Source organism: Oryctolagus cuniculus, chromosome 19, assembly GCF_964237555.1.
Source record: "Oryctolagus cuniculus chromosome 19, mOryCun1.1, whole genome shotgun sequence".
NCBI classification, from domain to species: domain Eukaryota; kingdom Metazoa; phylum Chordata; class Mammalia; order Lagomorpha; family Leporidae; genus Oryctolagus; species Oryctolagus cuniculus.
In genome coordinates this window covers 11,465,258-11,481,055 of record NC_091450.1, presented here as the reverse complement: position 1 = coordinate 11,481,055, position 15,798 = coordinate 11,465,258, and the positions used below count along the sequence as shown (strand labels likewise).

At 46.8% G+C, this 15,798-nt stretch overlaps 1 long non-coding RNA gene across 2 annotated transcripts in view; it reads right to left on the bottom strand.

Annotated features, from left to right (window-relative positions):
* Nucleotides 1–15,798, bottom strand: part of LOC127488597 (uncharacterized) — a 115,970-nt gene that overhangs the window by 58,958 nt on the left and 41,214 nt on the right. The window lies entirely within an intron of this gene.

The window sequence follows — 15,798 nt, the reverse complement described above, 5'->3', positions numbered from 1 at the left end:
TTTTTCCTTTAAGATTTACAAAACTACCCAGAAATCTAGAAATTTTATAACGCAGCTAATAACTCTGACAGGAAGAGAGTTAATAATGGGTGGAGTAGCGCATCTGGTACAATGGTTAAGGAGAAACTACCTGACCTGCTGAGTGGACAGTGCTGCCTGTGACTGTCCTCCAAACTTACTTTATTTTCAGCTGTGAGCACCAGAGCTTTGAAAGCACATTTAATAATGTACAACACAAACAGGCAGAACAAAGGGCAGTCAGGCGCAAGAGTGCACTGCTCTAGTCTTATCTACACTGAAGGTGTGGAGGTCTGTTCAACACCTGTGTAAATTTCAACAAAGTCAGCCTTGTGGTAGGGAGAGAGCTGGCATGCAACACCACTTCATTCTACAGAATGCTGACAAGAGACTTGCTGTCTAGTGGTTCAGATGCTGCGTTCTAGTGGTTCAAGTGCTACTGTACATGAACAGCATCACTCTTTCAAAGACACACACATGAGGTTCACAGTTTCATTCGCCTCAATATGGCATTTGACAAAGAAAGTAGGTAGCTCAATTATCTCCCTCTAGCAAATCAAAAGTCAGTGCAGCTCCCGGGATTCTTCTGGAACTTGCCTAACTGGCTCTTTTCTCAGGCCTTCTGTACTTGCTATTGCCAGACCCAGCTGGATGGGGCCTTCTACAGGTTATCATGGGGCTCAGGCTTTACTGCACATGGGTCTCTATTCAAGAGTCCCATCAGCAAAGAACCTTCCAAGACCATTCGAGTGGCATCCTCTCCTGCACCTGGTCTCCCCACACACACCTCCTCCCTTGTCCTTTTCTCTGCTTTATTTTTCATCTGAATTCTTCACCATACTTGACATTATATGCTACTGGATGTGTTCAAGGCTGACCCACTCTAGAATGCAAGCTCGTGAAGGCAGAGCATGGTCTTGTTTATCATGCTATTCCCAGGTTCCATGGCAAGTAACAACCTTCAATAAACATTATCTGAATTAATAAACAGGAATGGAAGCCAAACACTTCTGTTTCTAGCTTAACAGATGCTCACCTCCCTGTTAGCTTTAACAGACTCCTCTACACTGCCTGTCCTTGGTGTGCCAACAGGCAGTGATGGAAGGGCAGCTCTCCCCTTCCGTGGCGCTGCAGCATTAAGTTGTTATAAGACCATCTCCCCACCCTTCTGAGGCTATGCTCCATACTAGTGAAAAGACACAGTTTTACCAGAAATCAACCCAAACATCTACAGGCAACTTATATTTGATCAAGGATCTAAAACCAATTCCTGGGGCAAGGACAGTCTATTCAATAAATGGTGCTGGGAAAACTGGATTTCCACGTGCAGAAGCATGAAGCAAGACCCCTACCTTACACCTTACACAAAAATCCACTCAACATGGATTAAAGACCTAAATCTACGACCTGACACCATCAAGTTATTAGAGAACATTGGAGAAACCCTTCAAGATATTGGCACAGGCAAAGAGTTTCTGGAAAAGACCCGGGAGGCACAGGCAGTCAAAGCCAAAATCAACTACTGGGATTGCATCAAATTGAGAAGTTTCTCTACTGCAAAAGAAACAGTCAGGAGAGTGAAGAGACAACCGACAGAATGGGAAAAAATATTTGCAAACTATGCAACAGATAAAGGGTTAATAACCAGAATCTACAAAGAGATCAAGAAACTCCACAAAAACAAAACAAACAACCCACTTAAGAGATGGGCCAAGGACCTCAATAGACATTTTTCAAAAGAGGAAATCCAAATGGCCAACAGGCACATGAAAAAATGTTCAAGGTCACTAGCAATCAGGGAAATGCAAATGAAAACCACAATGAGGTTTCACCTCAACCCTGTTAGAATGGCTCACATACAGAAATCTACCAACAACAGATGCTGGCGAGGATGTGGGGAAAAAGGGACACTAACCCACTGTAGGTGGGAATGCAAACTGGTCAAGCCACTATGAAAGTCAGTCTGGAGAGTCCTCAGAAACCTGAAGATAACCCTACCGTTCGACCCAGCCATCCCACTGCTTGGAATTTACCCAAAGGAATTTAAATTGGCAAACAAAAAAGCGGTCTGCAGCCTAATGTTTATTGCAGCACAATTCACAATAGCCAAGATCTGGAACCAACCTAAATGCCCATAAGTGGTAGACTGGATAAAGAAATTACGGTATATGTACTCTTTAGAATACTATACCGCAGTAAGAAACAACGAAATCCAGTCATTTGCAATAAAATGGAGGAATCTGGAACACATCATGCTGAGTGAAATAAGCCAGTCCCAAAGGGACAAATACCATATGTTCTCCCTGATCGGTGACAACTGACTGAACACCAAAAAGGAAACCTGTTGAAGTGAGATGGACACTATGAGAAACGGTGACTTGATCAGCATAGCCCTGACTGTTAATGAACAACTTAATACATTATCCCTCTTAGTATTTTTTTTGTCTGTTCTACTTAATATGACTGGTTTAATTCTGTAATTAATACACAGTTATTCTTAAGTGTTGAAATTTAACTGAAATGTGATCCCTGTTAAATATAAGAGTGGGAATAAGAGAGGGAAGAGATGTATAATTTGGGACATGCTCAAGCTGACTTGCCCCAAATGGTAGAGTTAGAAATATACCAGGGGACTCCAATTCAATCCCATCAAGGTGGCATGTACCAATGCTATCTCACTAGTCCAAGTGATCAATTTCAGTTCACAATTGATCATAACAAAAGGACTAAGAGTCAAAGGGAGCACATAAACAAGTCTAGTACCTGCTAACACTAACCGATAGAATAAATAAAGGGGAAAGTGATCCAACATGGGAAGTGAGATACTCAGCAGACTCATAGAATGACAGATGTCCTAAACAGCACTCTGGCCTCAGAATCAGCCCTAAAGGCATTCAGATCTGGCTGAAAAGCCCATGAGAGTATTTCAGGCATGGAAAGCCAAGACACTCTGGCAAAAAAAAAAAAAAAAAACAACACAACAACAACAACAACAACCTCAATGAAAGATCTCCCCGAGTGAGATCCCAGTGGAAAGAACAGGTCTTCAAAGAAGGAGGTACCTTTCTCTAAAGGGAGGAGAGAACCTCCACTTTGACTATGACCTTGTCTAAACAAGATAAGAGTCGGAGAACTCAAGGGGCTTCCATAGCCTTGGAAACTCATGACTGGTGCATAGGGAGATTACTGATGCCATAAACAGGAGTGTCAATTTGTAAAGTCAACAACAGGAGTCACTGTGCACTTACTCCTCATGTAGGATCTCTGTCCTTAATGTGCTGTACATTGAGACTTAATGCTAGAACGAGTACTCAAACAGTATATTTCACTTTGTGTTTCTATGGGGGTGCAAACTATTGAAATCTTTACTTAATGTATAATAACTGATCTTCTGTAAAAAAAAAAAAAAGAAGAAATTATCAATTCCCAACTTGACTCTCACTGGGATTAAACATGACAATAGGTCTGATCTGATTTCATCATCATTTAAAAAAAATCATCTATTATTTTTCACTTTATGTTTCTGTGTGGGAGCAAACTGTTGAAATCTTCACTTAATGTATGCTAAACATATCTTCTGTATATAAAGATAATCGAAAATGAATCTTGATGTGAATGGAAGGGGAGAGGGAGTGGGAAAGGGGAGGGTTGCGGGTGGGAGGGACGTTATTGGGGGGGAAGCCATTGTAATCCATAAGCCATAGTTTGGAAATTTATATTCATTAAATAAAAGATAAAAAAAAAGGAAAGACACAGTTTTACCATCTAAGCTACACACAGATTCAGCGAGAGCACATGGGTTGCTGTTTCACCCTGGCATCCCAGAAGATCCCACAGTCCCCGCAGGAAGCACTCAGCTCCACCCTGAGGTAGCACTCATAAATCCACCATGTGTGTCTATTACCACAGTTGGATATCCAAGTGGTCACACAGATCCGAGGAACTCTGTTACATGTTTTCTGGCATCTGAACACTCAGAGTCAACTCAGTACAACATTTCTAGCGGCCAGAGCCTCTACACCTAGGACCAAGCAGCTCAGAACATGTCTTGGGGGTGGGGGCAGTGAACTTCCCAAGGCAGGAAATGTTCAAGTTGCACAGAAAGTCTTGACCTCTGATCCAAGATCCATTTGTGGGGCCTGGAGGTCACCTTAGTTATAAGGGGGCTGTTCTGGATGCAACATTTCTATCATCGGCCTTGTGTGGACCTTGATTCCAGGCTCAGGGCAGCAACAGAGCAGGAACAGCCTTCTCCCCTGAGTCATTTGCCAGTACAGTTCTGAAAGTGTGGTACCAAAGAAACATCAAGCAGAGTCGTGGGGACTCAGTACAGCTCACAGAAATTGCAGGGGGCCTCTGTCACACAGCAGCATTCCAGTTCCTCTCAGTGCTCAAGGTCAGGGAAGAGGAGCCAGGGACTTTATCTGGTGATCCATTCTGGGTTCAGGAGCCTAAGACCTTGGACCATCTCCATCTGCTTTCCAAGGCATGTTAGCAGCCAGCTGAATCACACGGGGAATGGCTTCTGGGAGGGCCTGGCATGGTGAGGTAGCAGGTAAAGCCACCGCCTGAAGTGTCGGCTTCCCATATGTGCGCTGGTTGGAGTTCTGGTTGCTCCACTCTGATGCAGATCTCTGCTGTGGTCTGGGAAAGCAGTACAAGATGGCCCAAGTCCTTGGGCCCCTGCACTCATGCAGGAGATCCCAGGGAGGCTCCTGGATCCCGGCTTTGGATTCGCTCTGCTGCAGCCATAGCAGCCAATTAGGGAGTGGACCAGCAGATGGAAAACCTGTCTGTCTGTCTCTCTCTCTCTCTCTCTCTCTCTCTTTCTCTCTCTCTGCATCTCATCCTCTCTGTGTGTAACTATGAATTTCAAATAACTAAGTAAGATATTTGAGAAGAAGTAAAAAATTAAAAAAGGAAGACGTAGCTATAAACAAAATACTACATCAAGGCCATCTACTAGAGCTTATGTCAAATTTGAGACTATACACATTAAATACCCTATTAACACAGAATTTGAAAAGGTATTTAACTCCATCTTAGAAAACATTCAGGTAACCATTCATTCTCTTCTTCCTTAAAACATTCTGTGTGGTTTACCTCTGACTTACACACCAGGAAATCTTTGTAATTTATTTATTCAACACTTAGGTATCCACTCACACAAGGACTTGAAACACCTGTGATCTACACAGTTCTTCACTGAACACAGCTATACTTCCCAATACCCACCTTCCACAGTCTACCCCTGCATTTAATCTATGGATCAAGTTTGAAACAGGACAAATCATGCCTTCTACAAACCAAGAGAGAATGCAGAAAGATAGCATCTGAGGTCACTGCTAACTTTTTCCATGAGCATGTTATCATGTTGGTATTTTTTCATTCATTTCTCAATGTTAGATAAAAATTGGGAGGGAGAAAGTCCAACTATCCCTATTTGCAGATGACATGATTCTATATATAGCAGATCCAAAAGATTCCACTATCGAAACTCAGACTAGAGGTTGGTAAAATGGCAGGATAGAAAATCAACAGCCTTTTTATACACAGACAAGGTCATGGCTGAGAAAGAACTTCTGAGACCAATCCTGTACACATAATTACAGAATAAATAAAATGGCTTGGAATAAATTTAACCAAGGATGTTCAATATCTGAGAATCACAGAGGATTAAAGAAAGGGATAGAAGAGGACAACAACAACAAACCAAATAGAGAAGCTTCTGCGCTGCAGAAGAAACACTCAGCAATGTGAAGAGGCTACTAACAGAAAGGGAGAAATAATCTGCAACACATGCAATTGATAAAGGAACAACTACCAGAAACTTTCAATAAAATCAACAACAGCACAATCAAAGCTTAGCACACTGTGCGCAACTGACAGTTACTCCGGAAATGCAAGGGTGGCTACCCTACAAACTCAATCATTCCCAGAACAGAATACACATGGGGAAAGCCCACAAACTATCCCGATAGACACAGAAAACCTAGTTCACAAAAACTTCCATGACGTTTGCGATACGAAAACACAAATCATCACATCAGGAACGGAACGTACACCTCGGCCTGACGAGGCTCTTTCATGAAAAAACCCACAGAGCGCGAACGTCACAAACAACGCGAGGAAGCCGAAACTGGCCTCCTAGACCAGGAAACAGACACGCACTTTCGCTCTCCTTCCTCCCATCAACAGTCTCTGACGTCTAGAGCAGGGCGGCTGGGCCCTCAAAAAGCAGACGGGAACGCGGGGCCGTTCCGGGAGGAGACCGAGCCACCTCTGCTCTCGCCCAGCTGCTCGCACCCTGGGGACCCTTCCAGACCGTCCGCACAGCACGACCGCGACCCCACCTACGTCTTCGGGATCCAAGAGCAACAAGCACGCGGCCAGCCAAGACGCCCAGCGGGTAACCGCAACAGCCGCGCATCACTCACCTCCAAGGGGGTCCGGTCAGCTGCCGGGTCAGTTGTTGTCCGCGAAGGCCGTTGCTTCCAGAAGGGGCCAAAGAAGAGCAACGCGCCTGGGAAACGGCACGGAAGCCTCGGACGCGCAGCCTCTCCTGATCTGGCCTGACCCTGGGGACGCTGGCTCTCCCTCAGGCTCGGCCAGCAGCATCGAGGACGGCTCCTCTCCTCACGGCTTGTGCAGGCTCTGGAGCCGGAGAGGACCCGCGGCGCTGACTCCCAGCGGAGCCCCACGGGGCAGTCGGCGCCAGGCTGCGTGCAGGTGCACTTCCGGGTCACAGTAACAGGCGCAGGCGCACTTCCCACCGGTCGTCACCATGGCAACCCAGGACGCACCTGCACACTGCTGCATCCAGCATCCCAAGCCCCAAGGCCGCTTCCAGTCCCGCCTCTCCAGGCTGTGACCAGGGACGCGGACGCTGATGGCCCAGGTTCTCCGGACCCCACCTCCCTGCCTCGTGGGAGTCCTCAATGGAGCTCCTGCCTTCTGCCTCCTGCCTCCTGCCTGGTCCAGCGCTGGCCGTTCGTTGCAGCCGCTTGAGGAGAGAAGCAGTGCAGGGGGCATTGTCAGCTCGCTCTCTCTCTCTCTCTCTCTCACTCATTGAGTGATTGTCCATCTAGGGGTTCACCCCCGAGGTGGCTACAAAGGCCGGGACTGGGACAGAAGCCAGGGACTTTAGCCGGCGCTCCATTCAGGGTTCAGGGGCCTAAGTCCTTGGGCCGTCTCCCTCTGCTTTCCCAGGCGTGTTAGCAGATAGCTGGATCCCACAGCGAATGGCTTCCGGGAGGGTCGGCACTGTGAGGTAGCCGGTAAAACCACCACCTGCAGTGCTGGCATCCCATATGGGCGCCGGTTCGAGTATGGCTGCTCCACTCACTTCCGACACAGCTCTCTGCTGTGGTCTGGGAAGGCAGCAGAAGATGCCCCAAGTCCTTGTGCCTCTGCACCTATGAGAAGATCCCGACGAGGCTCCTGGCTTCAGATACTCTCAGCGACGCCCATTGCAGCCAATTGGGTAATGGACCAGCAGATGGATGACCGCTCCTCTCCTCTCCTCTCCTCTCCTCTCCACTCCACTACTCCCACCCTGCCTGCCTCGCTATCATCTCCTCCATGAGTAACTCTCAATGTCAAATAAATAAATAAATAAGATCTTCAAGAAAAGTAAAGCAATGTAAAAAGGAAGACATAGCTATAAGTAAAATAAATACCACATCAAGGACAACTACAAGAGTATTTTTTTAGAATTTGGTATTACATGCATTACCTACCCGATTAACCCAGAATTTGAAAAAGAGTTTAACTCGGTCTTAGAAAAGATTTTGGTACCCAGTCATTCTCTTCTGTCTTACAAACATTCTGTGTGGCATTATCTCTGACTTGTGCTGAGGAAATCTTTGGAATTTTCGCATTCAGGCTTACGTACCCACTCCCACAAGGACCTGAAACACCTGTGATCTACAGAGTTCTCCACGGAACACAGCTCTGCTTCCCAGTCCCCGCCCTCCACAGTCTAGCCCTGCCTTCAAAGTATGGATCATGTTGGGAATAGGCCAAATCGTGTCTTCCACAAAGCAAGATGGAATACAGAAAGGAAGCATCTGAGGTCACTGTGGACATTTTCGGCATGCCCATTATCATGTTGGTACTTTCTCCTCTCATTGCTCAATGTTAGCTACATATTGGGAGGGAGGAAGCCCTCTATCCCTATTTGCAGACGACATGATTCTATATATATAGGAGATCCAAAAGACTCCACTAAGAGACTATCAAAACTCAGAGTAGAGAGTGGTAAAGTGGCAGGAGAGAACACCAGCAGCCTATTTGTATACACAGACAATGCCATGGCTGAGAAAGGACTTCAAAGGCCAATCCCATTCACATAGCTACAAAGAAAAGAAAATAGCTTGGAATCAATTTAACCAAGGATGTTCAATAGCTAAGAATCACAAAACATTAAAGAATGAAGTAGAAGAGGGCACCAAAACACACACACACACACACACACACACACACACCAATAACAAATTGAGCAGCTTCTGCACTGCCAAAGAGACACTCAGCAAAGTGAAGAGGCAAACTAACAGTTGCAAAGCATGTAACTGATAAAGAATCAACTGCCAGAAACTTTCAAGAAACTCAACACCAGAAAAACCACCCACCCACTCAAGAAACGGGCAAGGGACTTCAACAGGCAAAATATTGAAAGAAAGGAATTCTAAATGGCCAGCAAACACATGCAGAAATGCTCAGGATCACCAGCCATCAGGGAAATGCAAATCGATACTACAACAGCCTTGAGGGTGTGGGGGGAAAGGCACCCTCATCCACTGCTGGTGGGAATGTAAACTGGTATCGCCACTGTGGAAGACAGTAGGGAGATAAGTCAGGAATCTGTATACAGACATACCATATGAGCCAGCCATTCTACCCCTGGGAATATACCCAAGGGAAATGAAATCAGCATACCATAGAGAGTGATCTCTGCCTGCATATTTACTACAGCTCAATGCACAGTAGCAACGATGTTCAATCAGCCAAAATGCCGATCACCTGAAGAATGAATAAAGACATTATGGGCTATGGACACCATGACATGCATATACAGATTGCATGGCCTGGCTACTGTGCATCCTACACTGCAGTAAGCATAGGCCTGTGAAATCCTCTCTGTCTACACAATGACTTCTTTTCCTTCAATATGTTCCCAGTTGTTGGTACGTCCATACAGTTTTCCATGTTGACAGGACTAATTTCACATGGGAAACTGGATTGCTATACAGAATACAGACATCGGATCCATGAACCCAATTTTACCTTCAAACACTGGAACAGCAAAGTATATCTTGAGAAACTGGAAGGAGGAAAAAGATTCAAGCGGAAATCCACCCAACGGCATAGAAAATACCACAACAGACATTCAGTGAGACCAAGCTACAGGGCTTGAAAACTCAGTCAACCTGACAAAACGTTTATCCACAGGAAGCAAGGGAAAAAAGGAGAACAGACTCAAGTGACTTGACAAAAGAAATGACAGAGAGGACATTGCTACCAACCTTCCAAAATAATGATCCAAAAGCACTATGGAAAAACCACGCCACAAGGATTTGGTCAACCTAGATAGAGTGGATTGACTCACAGAAAGATGCAAACCACTAAAACTGGATACAGTGAAACAAGAAACTCTGAATACACTTATAATCTGCAAAGAGACTGTAGTAGCAGGGAAACCAAAACAAACAAACCAAACAGCCATGAAGAAAAGTCCAGGTCCAGATGGCTCCACCGGTGAGAACTCCCATGGAAAAGATAATTAAAATCCGTGATTCGCAAACCAGGAGATGAAGAGGAAAAGCCTTCCATTTCATTCCATCAGACCAGCCTCATCCCAACATCCAACACAAGCACATCATAAGGAAAATGGCGCACACATATCCGTCACAAATGTGTCACATGCCTCAACAAAATATTACCAGACGCCATCCAGAAGCACAACCAAGAAGCAGACAACTGGATTCCAAGGTGAACGGTTTCCGGGAGGGTAGTCACTGTGAGGTAGCTGGTGAAGGCACCACCTGCAGTGCCGGCTTCCCATATGTGCGCTGGTTCAAGTAGGGCTGCTTCACTCACGTCCAATGCAGCTCTCTGCTGTGGTCTGGGAAGGCAGCAGGTGATGCCCCAAATCCTTTTGCCTCTGCACCCATGAGGAGATCTCAGCAAGGCTCCTGGCTCCTGGCTTCAGATACTTTCTGCTACGCCCACTGCAGCCAATTGGGTAATGGACCAGCAGGTGGAAGGCTTCTCTCCTCTCTTTATCCCTCCCTCCCTCCTTCCCTCCCTATCTCCCTTCCTCCGCTGAAATAAAATGAATAAACATTTTTAAATTTCATAGAAAAAGAGTACAAATAGCCATCCATCAACTCTTTATCTACAATTACAATTTTGGAACAATTCAACATTCACTTTACTTCACATTCACAGTCTCTATGTCTCCTGAACTATATCAAATAAATGAAGACATGATGCTCTTTTAGCCGTAACTACACCTGCATGTTTCCTAAGAACAAAAACATTTTTCTATGATTTTACTTTGATAATCACACTCAGTATATTTGTGATTATACACTAACATCAGGTCGAGTACTGCAGACATTAAATTTCTCCAATCGTTCCAAAAATATCTTTAACCTTTTCTTTTAATCTAGAGTACAAGGAGTCTTCAGAAAATTCATGGTAAGTGAATTTTATGAAAAACATCTATTCTTGGATTTCCATTTTTTGCACCAAGTAAGTTTATTTTCATTCTATTTTTCTAAGAACTTTTATGATTGAGGACAGCATGGGCTGGCGCTGTGGCAAAACATGTTAAAGCCATGGCCTGAAGTGCCGGCATCGCATATGGGTGTCAGCGAAGTCCCGGCTGCTGCTCTCAAAATCTAGCTCTCTGCTATGGTCTAGGAAAGCAGTGGAGGATGGCACAAGTCCTTGGGCCCCTGTACCTACCTGGGAGACCAGGAAGAAGCTCCTGGCTTCATATCAGCACATCCCTGGCCATTGTAGCCATCTAGGGAGTGAACCAGAGGATGGACGATATCTCTCTCTGTCTCTCCCTCTCTCTGTAACTCTGGCTTTCAAATAAATAAAATAAATCTTTATAAAAAAAGTACAGTGCATAGCACTGGATTGTTCTCTCTCTTCTATCTTTAAGCAAGAACAGTCTTTCCAACTGTTTCTACCTAATGGCGATTGAAATACAATTATCTACCTTACAGAGTTGGTGGGAGAGGGCACCTAATGAAGCCCAGCACCATGGACTCCGCCCATACATCCACGGCATCCAGCAGCCTGCTCTCTGCTGTACTTGTTGGTGGGAGAGGGCACATAACAACGCCCAGTACCATGGCCTCCCTCCGGGCCCCCACAACATCCAGCAGCCTGCTCTCTGTTGCACTTGTTGTTGTGAGAGTGAACAGGAATCACAGGAAGAAAGAGCCCAGCACAGCCTCCTACAAGGCACCATGGACTCCCCCGTGCACCTGCGGATTCCAGCAGCCTGTTCTCTGCTGCACATGGCAACACCTCATTCCAGAAGCCTGTGAGCCGTGTGAGTCCTTGCCAAGGAGCAAACGGGGCCCACATGTGCTCCCCAGTAAAATGCTTCTGAGAGGGGCAGACTGAGAGCCACTGTAGGGTCAGCTCTTGCTTGCAGGAGGCCACAGATGAGCCTCTGCCCCTGAGCCAGACGCTGTCCCTAGACGAGGGCTTCACGGTGGCCTCCTGACTGCACAGGTGGAACCGCAAGTGATAATTCACAGCCTGGACCAAAATCCCCAAGGGCCTTGGCTGTCCACCTTGCTCTCCCATGACACTGGCCTGTTCTGCCTTTTTCTGTGCAAACAATCAGCATTGCACTTCTGTTAACCATGGTCAGCAAGGAGGGCATCACACACACACACACATGTCCTGTCCCACGTACGTGTGTGGCTCCCTCATAGCATATACAAACCACAGGGTATCCAGCATGCTACTTCTGATTTGCTTTTATTTCTAAAGACAGAGGAAGGTGTTCCCATATGTGAGCCACAATCTGCCACTTTGTTCTCCACTTAGGATGGCAGAGGGAATGCCTGAGCCTTTCCCATGACAGACGCCAAGGCTACGACACCACCAAGCAGGTCAGCATCGAGCACTGAAGGTGCCACCAGAACCCACACAGCTCAGAGGTCCACTGGAAGCTTCTCTGCTGTTCCTAGGGAACGACATTACATGGTACTGCCCCCCGCTGCTCACAAACAATCCCCACTGGCAGTCTGACTGCCGAGCCTGCCCAGGACCCCGGGGCTGGGCACAATCACTATGCCCAACTCCCTTATGAGGGAGAAGTCGGGATCTGTTTACCCACTGCCCACAGAGAGGAACACCCAAGGCAGAGGCACAGAGCACTGCACAAACCGAGAAAATCCACCGCATCTGATGCTTGAAGCCTGTAAGACGTCCCCTTGACTTTCTCCGTTGCTAACGCGCCCAGTGCTAAGCCTGCTTGCGAACAACATAAAGAGAATGCTTTCTTAAGCACCAGCACGAGCCAAAGGAATTTCCCAATGGTTCGTCAAACACTGCTTAGAGAAAGCAAATTCTATGCAGGCTGCCATGGACTGAACTGACTGTCACTCTAAAATCCATGTCCTGAGGCCCTGGAAAACAAGGCAAGGGCATGAGGAGGTGAGGCCTTTGGGAGATGGCCAGGGTGGCTAAGCTCAGGAGGGTGGGGTCTCCCCATGATAAGAAGAGGTAGAAACACCAGAGTTCCCCTCGGCCTCCTCCAAGTGAGGACACAGCAAGCGGGAAACCCACTCTGCCAGCACCGTGGTCTCGGCCTTCCCAGTCTCCAGATGTGAGAAAGCAATTTCTGCTGCCTGAGCCACTCGTCCTGTGGTGATCTGTTCCAGCAGCCCCAGCTGCCCAACATGGAGTTGCAGGAGAGACCCCAACAAGCTCCCTGTTAAAGGAAAGCAGATGAAACGGCCAGGCAAGGAGATGAGCCACAGAAGCGCGGATCAGAACTCTAAGAACTTCAACAACTCCCCAGAGAAGCTGGGGCAATTCTGAGGGGAATATGCTCACAAGAAAGAACAGGAGCCGGCACCGTGGCTCACCAGGCTAATCCTCCACTTGTGGCGCTGCTATCCTGGGTTCTGGTCCCGGTTGGGGCACCGGATTCTGACCAGTTGCTCCGCTTACAGTTCAGCTCTCTGCTGTGGCCCGCGAGGGCAGTGGAGGATGGCCCAAGTGCTTGGGCCCTGCACTCACATGGAAGACCGGGGAAGGCGCCTGGGTCCTGGCTTCGGATCGGCACAGCCTGCCAGCCATGGTGACCATTTGGGGAGTGAACCAACGGAGGGAGGACCTTTCTCTCTGTCTCTCTCTCTCTCACTGTCTAACTCTGCTCGTCAAAAAAAAAAAAAAAGGAAAGAACAGGAACACAACTCAGAACCCACACACTCAGGGGAGGAGCAGGAGAAAGTGTCCCCATTCATGATCCACACCACAACACACAAAGCCCTTTGCCTGTCACAGCCAAAACACTGGGAACACAGGACAGAACGAGACAGGGTCCTTGTGCCACACACCTTCTAAACGATGGCATCTGGTCTAATGCTTAGGACACCCATGCCACACATCAGGGCTCGTGCTCCTGACTCCAGCTTCCTGCCAGGGCAGATCCTGGGAAGCAGTGGTGATGGCTCAAATAACTGGGTTCTTGCCACCAATGTCAGAGACCTGGATTGAGTTCCTGACTCCTAGTTTCAGCCTGGGGCCATTTTGGGCATTGTGGGAGTGAACTAGAAAATGGGAGATCCCTCTTCTCTTCCCTTCTCTCCTCTCCTCTGCTCTCCTACCCTCCCCTCCTCCCATCCACCCCTCCCCATCTCCCTCTCCCTCTTTCTCTCTCTCAGCCTCCTTTGCCTTTCAAGTAAGATGAAAATAAATTAAAATTAAATGCCTGTGGTAGTGGTTTGTGCTAGAGACTTGATATCTATATAGGTACACATTCACACACACATACACACATATCCCAAGAAGTAAATAAATAAATAAATAAATAAATTCTTACTCATAAGACCCAAAACTCTAAAATGACTAGAGAAAAGCAGAGAGAAAGGTCCATGGAATTGGTCTGAATAGTAATTTCTTGGATGTGACCCCAAAGGCATGGGCGACAAAAACAAACATAAACATATGAGATTGCATACAAGAAAATCCTTCTCCAAGTAAAGGAAACAAGCTACAGTTCTCTCAGTAGAGAACTGACCCACACACTGAGAGAGCATACTAGAAATCATTTATCAGCTGAGGGGCTAGTATCTTAATACAAAGAACTCAAATGAATCAGTAACAAGAAAACAAACAGCGCCTGAATGGACATTTCTCGAAAGAAGACATACAAGTAACCATTGCCAATTATCAGAGAAATGCAAATTAAAATCACAACAGAGAGGCCAGTGTTGTGACACGGTGGGTAAGCTGCCACCTGAGACGCTGACATCCACACGGGCACTGGTTTTTGTCCCACTCACTTCACTTCCAATCCAGCTCTCTGCTAATGACCTGGGAAAAGCAGTGGAGGACAGCCCACGTGTATGGGCCCCTGCATCCAGGAGCTCCTGGCTCCTGGCTTTGGCCTGGCACAGCTCTGGCTATTGCGGCCATCTGGGGAGCAAACAGGCAGATGAAAGAGCCCTCTCTCTGTCCCTCCCTTTCAATTCCAACCCTAACTTTCAATTAACATATAAATCTTCAAAATAGATAAATAAAAATAAAACCATGTAAGACAGTCCACCAGACTGCCTATTATCAAAAGACCCAGGCCACAGGCACACTTCTCAAGGGAACGTCAGTCAGTACAGCATGTTGAAAACAGCATGGAGGGTCCCTAAAAGCAAAAACAACTGAAACTCTCCCACAACCCCACCAGCCCACGTCTGGATTTATGTACATGTGCATATAAGGTGTATATGTACATGCATGTATTGTGTGTGATATTTGTATGTGACATGTATATGTGTGATGTGCATGTGTACATGTATGCGATATTACATGTGAATGTATTGTGTGTATGTGGTATATACACAAATACACATATCTATATGGCAGAGCCATGTCTGCACTACATGTCCACTGCAGCACTACTCACCACAGCCAAGACAATGGAAATGCATGAATGCCCCTTGGCAGGTGAACAGACAATGAATGGCAGCTGCGGCGCACCCAGGAATACCCGGACCCAAAACACCCACAGGAGGGTCTGTCATTTACAGCATGTTCATGGAGACGAAAGTCACGCACTGTATACGAGGACCCCAAAGTCCTTAAAACACAGGATTGAAATGTTCTTACTGGGGCTGGTGTTACAGCACAGGGGGTTAAGTCACCGCCTGTGTCCCCAGCACCCCATGTGAACACCAGTTCAAGTCTTGGCTACTCCACTTCTGATCCAGTTCTCTGCTAACGTGCCTGGAAAAGGAGCAGGAGATGCACCAAGCTTGGGCCCCTGACACACACTGGAAACCTAGATGGTGTTCCAGGTTCCTGACTTCTGCCAGGCACAGTCCCAGCCATTGTGCTACTTGGGAGTAGCACCAACAGATGCAAGATCTTTCTTCTCTTCCTCTCTGTGTGTTTGTGTGCATGTGTGTGTGTGCACAAGCATCCCTGTGTGTCTCTCCCGAACCCCACACCCATAACTGCCCTTCAACTAAATAAATAAATTTAAAACACAAAAAAGGGAAGGGAAAGAAATACCAGAGAGCT